Here is an 8,261-nt window from a genome sequence, read left to right on the forward strand (position 1 = left end):
AAATACAGCGGCAACCAAGAGAGGCAAGGCCTCAGCCATGATGGAGCTCACATTCTATTGTTGATGGACAGTCACCAAATAAATGAATACATTCATAAGGAAAAGGGCAGAGAATTAAAATAAGGTAATGTGACAGACAATGACTGGGGGAAATGTAGGCAGAGTGTTAAAGTGGCCCTTCTGAGAAAGTGACATTTAAACAGAGATTTGAATGACAAGAAGCAGACAGCCATACATAATATTGGCAAAATATTTTTTTTAGTGCTCTGTGTACAGGGCATGGTCAAGGCAATGGCCCCAAGACAGAAATGAACTTGGCTCATTCCAGGAACAACAAACGGCCAGTTGGCTTGAATGTAGTAAGCCACAGTGAAAGTGGAAGGAGATAATGTAAGAAAGGTAAGTGGAGACAGGATGAGATAAGGTTGTTTAGGCCACTGTAATAAGTTAGGGTGTTGGCATTGTAATGAGTTAGGACGTTACTCTACTTGGGAAGGAAAACAGTTGGAAAGTTTTCAAGAGGAATGTAAGATAAGACCTAATTTCCGTATTTAAAAGATCACTCTGTTGCTTTCTTGGAAATTGATCATAAGGGCCAGAGAAGAGGCAGGGACAACATAGGGAGTCCATTGCCATAGTTGAGGCAAGAAGTCACTGTCAGAGGAGACTTGACCATAAGTTTAATAGTGAGCAGTAGAGAACTGTTGGGAGTTTGGGGTGTGCTGTGAAGTCAGAGTTGGTAGCATTTACTGATGGATTGGATGCCAATAAGGAAAGAAAAGAATCTCAAATAATTCTTAGATTTTTTTTTTTTTTGACTTGAGCATGAATGATGGAACCAGAGAAATGGAAAAGGTTAAGACTGAGGTGGGGACAAATGGACATTTCCTCTCTTGGCTATGTTAAACTCTTCTATTCTGCTCCATTAGATTCTAGACTGACTTGCCCCTCTTTGCACAGAAAGCTGATGACTTAGTAGTACCATCCCCTTGACATATCCTCCTCCCCCAACCCCACCAGGATGGTCAGTTCCTCTGTACTGGACTTTGGGGAAGTCTTGACTTCATGGACCGATTTTGACAGGTAGCACATGATGGCTGGCAGACAGGGGAGGGAAAGTAGCATGGGTGCTTGAGATATTAAAGAGTACTGGAAGATGTTAAAATTTAAGGTACTTTAAGGTTTAGCTTGGAGGATGAGATTGCAATTAACAGACATTTGGACATCAAGAGAAGTAGATAGCTTTGACAACAACAAAAAAGATACTGAGTTTGGATTTGTTATATTATTTGAGATCAAAACAAAATTTTCATGATAATATTCTCCATGAGTTAGAATTATATTGGTGTGTAGAGTCCTGTATTACTGCTTTACAAATAAGCATACTGTGGAGAGTTAGTCTGGTTGTAGATCACTGATCAAGAAATGCTCTGAGCTTTCAGAAGTTTGTGCCAATTTAATTTAATTAAACCATTAATCCATTAATATTCCTTTATGGTGGCCTCAATATATCAGTAAGAAACCCTATTTACAAAAGAATTCACCAGCAGCCTTTAAATAGGAAGCAATTAATTGTTGAGGCCACTTAGAGAAATGCGATGTTAATATAACTTTTGAGGATCGCATCCATTGCATTAAATAAAATATAACTATGTGTAGGGAGTTGTTTTGTTTTCTGAGGAATTTTAGACAAATGTTTCCTGATTTGTTTAGAGATTTGTGGAGAAGGAATGAATGGTGGGTGTCCTTCTCATTCTCATGGGTTGATTTTTTTTTCTCAAGAAAAGAATTTTGCAAAAAATACCCTTTTTAAAACTCAAAATTGCCTTTTTCATCTTGAAAGGGAAGCATCAGAGGAGTTAAGAAAATTTACCATAGTTGAAAATCCACTTCATTTTCTTTACAGATTATTTTGAATCTGCTTTGAGAAATGCATATGTCCTCTCTAAATATATGGTGGAAATGGTTCATTGAGTGTTATGAAAAGAAAGTTTAGTCTCATTTCCTAAGCAGACTTTTTAACCTGACAGTGCTAAATGGGGAAGAATTCTTTGGGATTATGGTGTGTGTTTTGATAGAGATCCCGTAACAGCTGGTTATTTTCAGTCATTTTCTCACTGCGGGAAGATTTCTGCTGCTGTATGAAGTAAGGGTGATAGAACCTTGCTATCCATGCAAAATTAGAGAAAAAGATTTCGTTTTATTTTTTAACATACACATTTTACTGTTTTGTTTATAAAATGTGTATTTCAAAATGTTCAATCAGGTGAAAAAATAATCTACCAGCAGTACTGGTCTTGAAGATCAAGAAAAAAATTTTTTCACGTCTCCAAATAGGTTGAGCTTGTGACCTCCTTAGTCATTTTCATGACAGAGAATCTGGATATTTAACAGCACTCGAACTCGCCTTTTCTTAACCTGTGGGGCACTGGACTGTTTGATAAGTCTGATCCAAAAGCCCGAATCATTTCAGGGTGAGATTTCTGTGAATTCACTGTGTGGTGTTGCTTGGAGGCCATGAGAAATCCATCCATCAGGTACAGTTCTGATTGCACGCAGGTAAATGGTTTATAGACTGTTAGCCCACACTGCTGGTTTAGATTTGAGGAATTACTCTACAAGAACAAGGCAGGTTCTATTTTTGACATTTCAGCAATGAGACCACTTGTATGTTATGGCCTGATTTGATTTACTGTAAGAAAATAAGAGAGCTGTAATTTGTAAAAGACATTTATTACATGAGTCCAAAAATTTAAAAAAAAAATGCTTAGTGTCTCTGTCCATCCCATCTGGTTTTATTTTAATCTCACTCTAGTCACATATGAAATTTTGCTTAGCTGTCTTCATTTTCTTAGTCAATCTTGATTAATGGCCTTCAAAGTAAAAATAATTGGCCGGCATCAGGGTTGTTTTATAACTCTTGTTCACAAAGAATGTGAAAGGCTGGAAAATGAGCCTAAACAGAAGGAATGCATTACGCTCGTCTTTGAGAAAGAGCAGTCCTTCAGTTGTGTTTCACTGTGTATTTTTATAACAGGCGCCTCCTTGACCGTCCATGATATTGCAGATACGTGGTGCCAAAAGCTTATGTATACTTCGTCGGACTGACCACGGCAGCTCGACATCTCCAAGCAGCCACACATGTGACGGCAGAACTCACCCTGGACAGCCCCACAGGCCTGAGCCTTTCAAAAGTAAATTATCAGGAAAACCAAGGCTCTGAAACCCAGAAGTTAAAAATGGGCAGGGGGCTAATTGTCTCTGAAGTTTAAATGGCTTGTTTATAAAAGGCTTCTCGAGCATTTGTATTTTTTTCCCCTTTCCTGAAAAGTGTGTTCAACTTGAAAGGAATTGGGGGAAATGCAGGCGCCGCATGGCCGGTGTGGATTTGGAGTTGAGCTCTGCTTCCTCTCAAGGCCCCCACTTCTGGGAGAGCTCGTCAGTTCAAGGGGGGACAGAGATGAATTTGAGTTCAAAAAAAGGAAAACAACCCTCTGAGAAGATAATTTCTTTCTTACGTGAAATTTGTGTAAATGGAGATGTGATGTCTCTTAAAAAGCTAGTCGTTTTATGATTGTACTGATTAGAACATTAACATCAAGAACTTTCCAGCTTTTCAATAATCTCAGTACCAAGCTCAATTACCCGGTGCTGTTTTTCAAGAATTTCAGCTGTTCTCTTGGTGTTTTAAAAACAATTAAAATTCCCTCTCATATTTGATTCGTGCTGCATCCAATTCAATACACACGGACCTGCAGACACTGGCAGGCCTGTGTCCCACATCCGGCTGATGTTGAGCCAGGACCTCTGGTGGGGACCATTGTTTTCTCTTTCACAGCCCCAGTGGTAGGTTGCTACTTCAGGGAGGTCGTTGACAAGGTGAAGGGGGATGAGGGAGGAGGTGTCCTGATGCCGAGGAATACCTTCGGACAGATTACGGTAACTATGGTAGAGTCTTGACGGAAGACCTGTTATGTTCCAAGTGTTTTCATAAAAGGAAAATAAGTTCTTTTTGAGTTGGAGAAGTTGGATCCTTATATCAAGGATTGGGAATTCCAGCCTTGCCTCCTTCAGGCTATCTGCCTTTGTATTTCTTCCTGTCAGGCTTTCCCGGCCTCCTACTTTCCATAAGGTTTCTCCATCCCTGTCCCTTCCTACTCAGCTCCCCTGTCTTCTCAGCCCCTCCCCTCTCTTTTTGTGTCCCCTGAGCCCTCAGCCCTCTTAAGGCTTTTCCCTGGTCCCCAGAACCCACTGATCTCTCGAGAGATGTGACTGGACTTCTTTTGCCTGGTGATTTGAGTTTCTTTTCTCCACACATCATAGAATAGGTTCATTTTTCAGAAATAATGGGGCAGTCACAAATAACTTTCTAATCTAACACACCCACCCATTCAGCTCACCCCCGACACTAATCCACAATCTAGTCTGAATGCTATATATTTGCAACAGTTTATTTATTTAGAAATGTATTACAATAGTTCCTGATGTTTATTTGATGGTTTCTGAGTATGTGTCACTGCATGAAGCATTTCAGAGTTTATTTAGCACCTGGTTTATGCTAAATTAGCAATAAATATTTCAATATATTATCTATTAATCCTTATAACAGGGCTAAGAAATGCATATTTTATGCTCATTTGATAGGTGAGTGAACTTAACTATGGTGACAGGTTAAGGAGATTATCCAAGTGACTGTTTTAATCCAAAACTCCTTTCTTAACCTCCACATCAGAGTTTCTGAGCTTGGTACTATTGACATTTGAGGGGCACATAATCCTTTGTCACGGGATTGTAGGATGTTTGGTGGCATCCCTAACCTCTACCCACTACATACTAGTGCCACTCTCCTTGCTCCCCACCCATGTTAGTGTCAACCCCAAATTTCATCATATGTTGCCAAATGTCCCCTGGGGAAGAAAACCACTACCCTACATGTCGCCACCGTACAGAGATTTTCTCAGCTACCTTTGTAATTTATCAGGTCACCAAGGCTGATACAATCTCAACCATGGTCCAACCCAGGAGATGGAGAAGAGGCAACGAAGACTCCTCCGAGAGGCCCAGTGTTACCACTTTCCCCCAAAGGTTTGCCAGAAGCCAGATAGAATTTCTAAAAATAAGACTAATGACGGTGGGTACACTGTTACACATTCAAGTTTAGGAACTCCCCGGCGGATAGCAGGCTCCCATCCGCTCTTCCAAGGAAGGGGTGAAGCAACATGTGACTTCCTTGGTAGATCTTGAATAGTGTGTAGATCAGTGGATGGCAGTTTGCAGACACAGCTCACAATCTGCTCCCAGTCTGAGCTGTGTTGACCCTTAAGTCGACAGACCCTAAGTCTCTTCTCCATCAACCCAGTCAGGACTGTAAGCACCAGATGCCAAGCTAACGGTTTTGTCAACCGGTGTAACTACACTTTCTGTGGATTCTCACTCCCTAGTTTTTAGTCTTGCAGGTCTTGGTTTGCATTTTTGTATTTACAAATGTAAAAAATGGGTCCACTTTCAAAGAGGGGTTGTTTTGTTTAAACACACTGGCCTGGGGCCTTGATTCGCACATGTCTGCCTCAGGAAACACTTTCTCTGTGATGATCTGACAAGCACATACTCAGCCTCTTAACTAGATCTCCTGTCATGGTGTAGAAAGAATGTCACGTTTGCTGCTGTGACATGCAAGATGTTATGGGACCTCTGGTTTAATTCAAAACTGCCACCTGACCTAAACTTTAGGGCTGGGGTTGCTCCCAGGACGAAAGCAGATCTTAGCTGTGACCTGACTGATGCCTAGTGCTATGGACTAAATTGCGTCCCTCAAATTTGTAGTGAAGACTTGACCCCTAAATATGACTGTGGTTGATCACAGGACCATCAGATAGGTAATTAAGGGTAAATGTGGGACCCCTAATCTGATAGGACCCATGTTCCTATAAGAAAAGGAAACACACGGAGATCACCCTTGTCTCTGCACATGCCCAGAGGAAAGGCCATGTGAGGAGGACCCAACAAACAGCAGGCCATGTGCGAGCCAGGAACAGAGGCCTCACCAGAAACCAACGCTGACAGTACCTGATCTTGGACTTCCAGAACTGTGAGGAAATATATTTCTGTTGTTTGGTTAAGCCACCTAGACTATGGGGTTTTCTTATGATAACCCTAGGAAATGAACCCAGAAAAAGTGGGAGGGAGAAGGCTAGGAGCTGGGTAGGGAGGGGAGGACAGGGGACAAGCACAGGCCTGGAGTGAAGAGGGAGTCTGGTTCTCCCAGGGGAGATTTAAGGAAACACTGCATCCAGAACACGGTGTTAGTTCATGCCATAGCTGCCCCCCCGGCCCGCATTGCTCAAATTATACCCACCATTAATCTGATTCGAGAATAGAAATGGCCCTTTCTTGGGTTGATGTACCTGGTGAATATCTGAGACCCCACAAAGCCTTCTCAGGTTTGTCTGCCGCCCCAGTGGTACACAGCACTTGCTAACTATGATTGGATGACATACCGAACCAGGGAAAAGGCTTTACACAGAACAAGTGCTTAGTAAAGAGTGAGGTAGGAACATGAGAGACATGGCCGGACTGGTTCATTCTGAAACCCTGTAAATCAGATTCTAGTGCTAAAGTGTTTGAAATTTACAAAAACCAAGTCTTCAAGCTGTTTGAGCTCTTATCAATTTAACTATGTGTCAAGTAGCATACTCCTTTAGGAGACTTAAAAAAATATATATCGACAACATTATTTTAAACAATTAATAAATAGAACTGTCTTGTTGTTGCAGAGCTAACAACTTACTCACTCCAGAAAAGAGAAAATAATGGAAGCAAAGGAACGTCATCATTTATACTTTAATTAGTAGTTTCACTATGTCTTTATAGGTGAACTAAAACGGTCGGTATGCCCAACCATTGTGACAGCTACAGAATACGAAGACAAAAAGTAGGAGCCAACAGCTACTTCTTCAGGTGGTTTTGCTTGTTTTGAGGGGTCCGAGTAAATCGGAAGGGGTATTTAGCCCTTCCTTTCCCTAGGCCCATCCTCTCTAGCTCCCTTCCAATCCCTACTGTAGAAATCAGCCTTGATCTTTTCATACAATATGCAGCTATCTGCTCTTTCTTACATAAACATTTGCAATTCACCAAGGAGAATGTGTGATGCATCTTGCATGCTTATCAAGCGCCACAAGAACTTTACAGATTACTGCCTGCCTCAGGATTCCAGTTCCCTGGTGCTTATGCATAAGCAATGGATTTATGCAAACATTGTAACATTTCCAAACAGACTGTGACATGAGTTGTTCCTAGTTCATATAAGGTTCAGATATGCAGCCTATTTTCTGATCCTACTAGATCATTCATCTCATCGAGTTTAAAATGTATCATCTCAGCTTATAATGTTGTCAATATAAAATGTCATAATGTGGTACTCAATTTGAACAGCAAGATGGATATTAATCTCAGAGGTTTTCATGCACGGCTGGGGTGGGACTGTATAACGTGCAACAGCAATGGTCTGTTTGTTTGCATCACACACCATATGCATAGGTGGTAAACATTTTGTTACATTATAGACTGACTACTAATTCTCCTTGATCTAGAGTGTTTATATAGCCCCAGTGGTATAATATGCATTATAACTTAAATTGGATAATATATTTAGAAAGAAAAAAAAAAGCCTTTACAAAGAACAGCATCATCAAAGGATAATGATAACATGCCTATTTACATAATGATAATGCACATATTTATTGCCAAGCATGTTTGTTTTGCATTAGTGTTTGTAGCAGAGCACCGGGAATTGAAGAATTACAAAAGGGAGTTTTTCTAGCCTCCGTTACTGTAGTAGGGTGGTTATTGGCAGTGAAGAAAGAAATGGAAACACCCTTATTTGAACTGGTGAAAAAAATGAACAATGCCAGTTGTTAAGTTCACATTGTTTGTGGGTACAAAAAGGCATGTGCCCAAACTCCTTACTTTCTTTCTCATTCTGAGACACTGTGTCTCTTAAAGCAAGTAAAACCTCTTGCACAGATTTTTTTTTTGGCAGCAAGCATCAAAAATCAAATACATAAAAAACATCTCTGTTGGTTGTGTGCATTCTTAACAAACACATGTTTAAGGAAAAGCCACCATTGGAATCATTTACTCCAAGTTGTGAAAATCTGCATTTTTGCTTTTTGCATCCGAAACTGTGAATTTTATTTATATGTCTATGAAAGCCTGGAACCTTGCACTTAAAAAAAAAAAAAAAAAAAAAGTTGGGAGATGTT

The 8,261-nt window shown here is 40.5% G+C and overlaps 1 long non-coding RNA gene across 1 annotated transcript; it reads left to right on the forward strand.

Annotated features, from left to right (window-relative positions):
* The first annotated feature begins 4,981 nt into the window (after positions 1 to 4,981).
* Positions 4,982 to 7,632, forward strand: LOC135363964 (uncharacterized). The gene is made up of 3 exons (XR_010410409.1): positions 4,982 to 5,085; positions 5,977 to 6,088; positions 6,871 to 7,632. It is a non-coding gene; the product is annotated as an uncharacterized LOC135363964 (long non-coding RNA).
* Positions 7,633 to 8,261: the final 629 nt, after the last annotated feature.

Source organism: Mirounga angustirostris, unplaced genomic scaffold (assembly GCF_029215605.1).
Source record: "Mirounga angustirostris isolate CCGP_5_RB_7025 unplaced genomic scaffold, mMirAng1.0.hap1 SCAF_4, whole genome shotgun sequence".
In the NCBI taxonomy this organism is placed as follows: Eukaryota; Metazoa; Chordata; class Mammalia; order Carnivora; family Phocidae; genus Mirounga; species Mirounga angustirostris.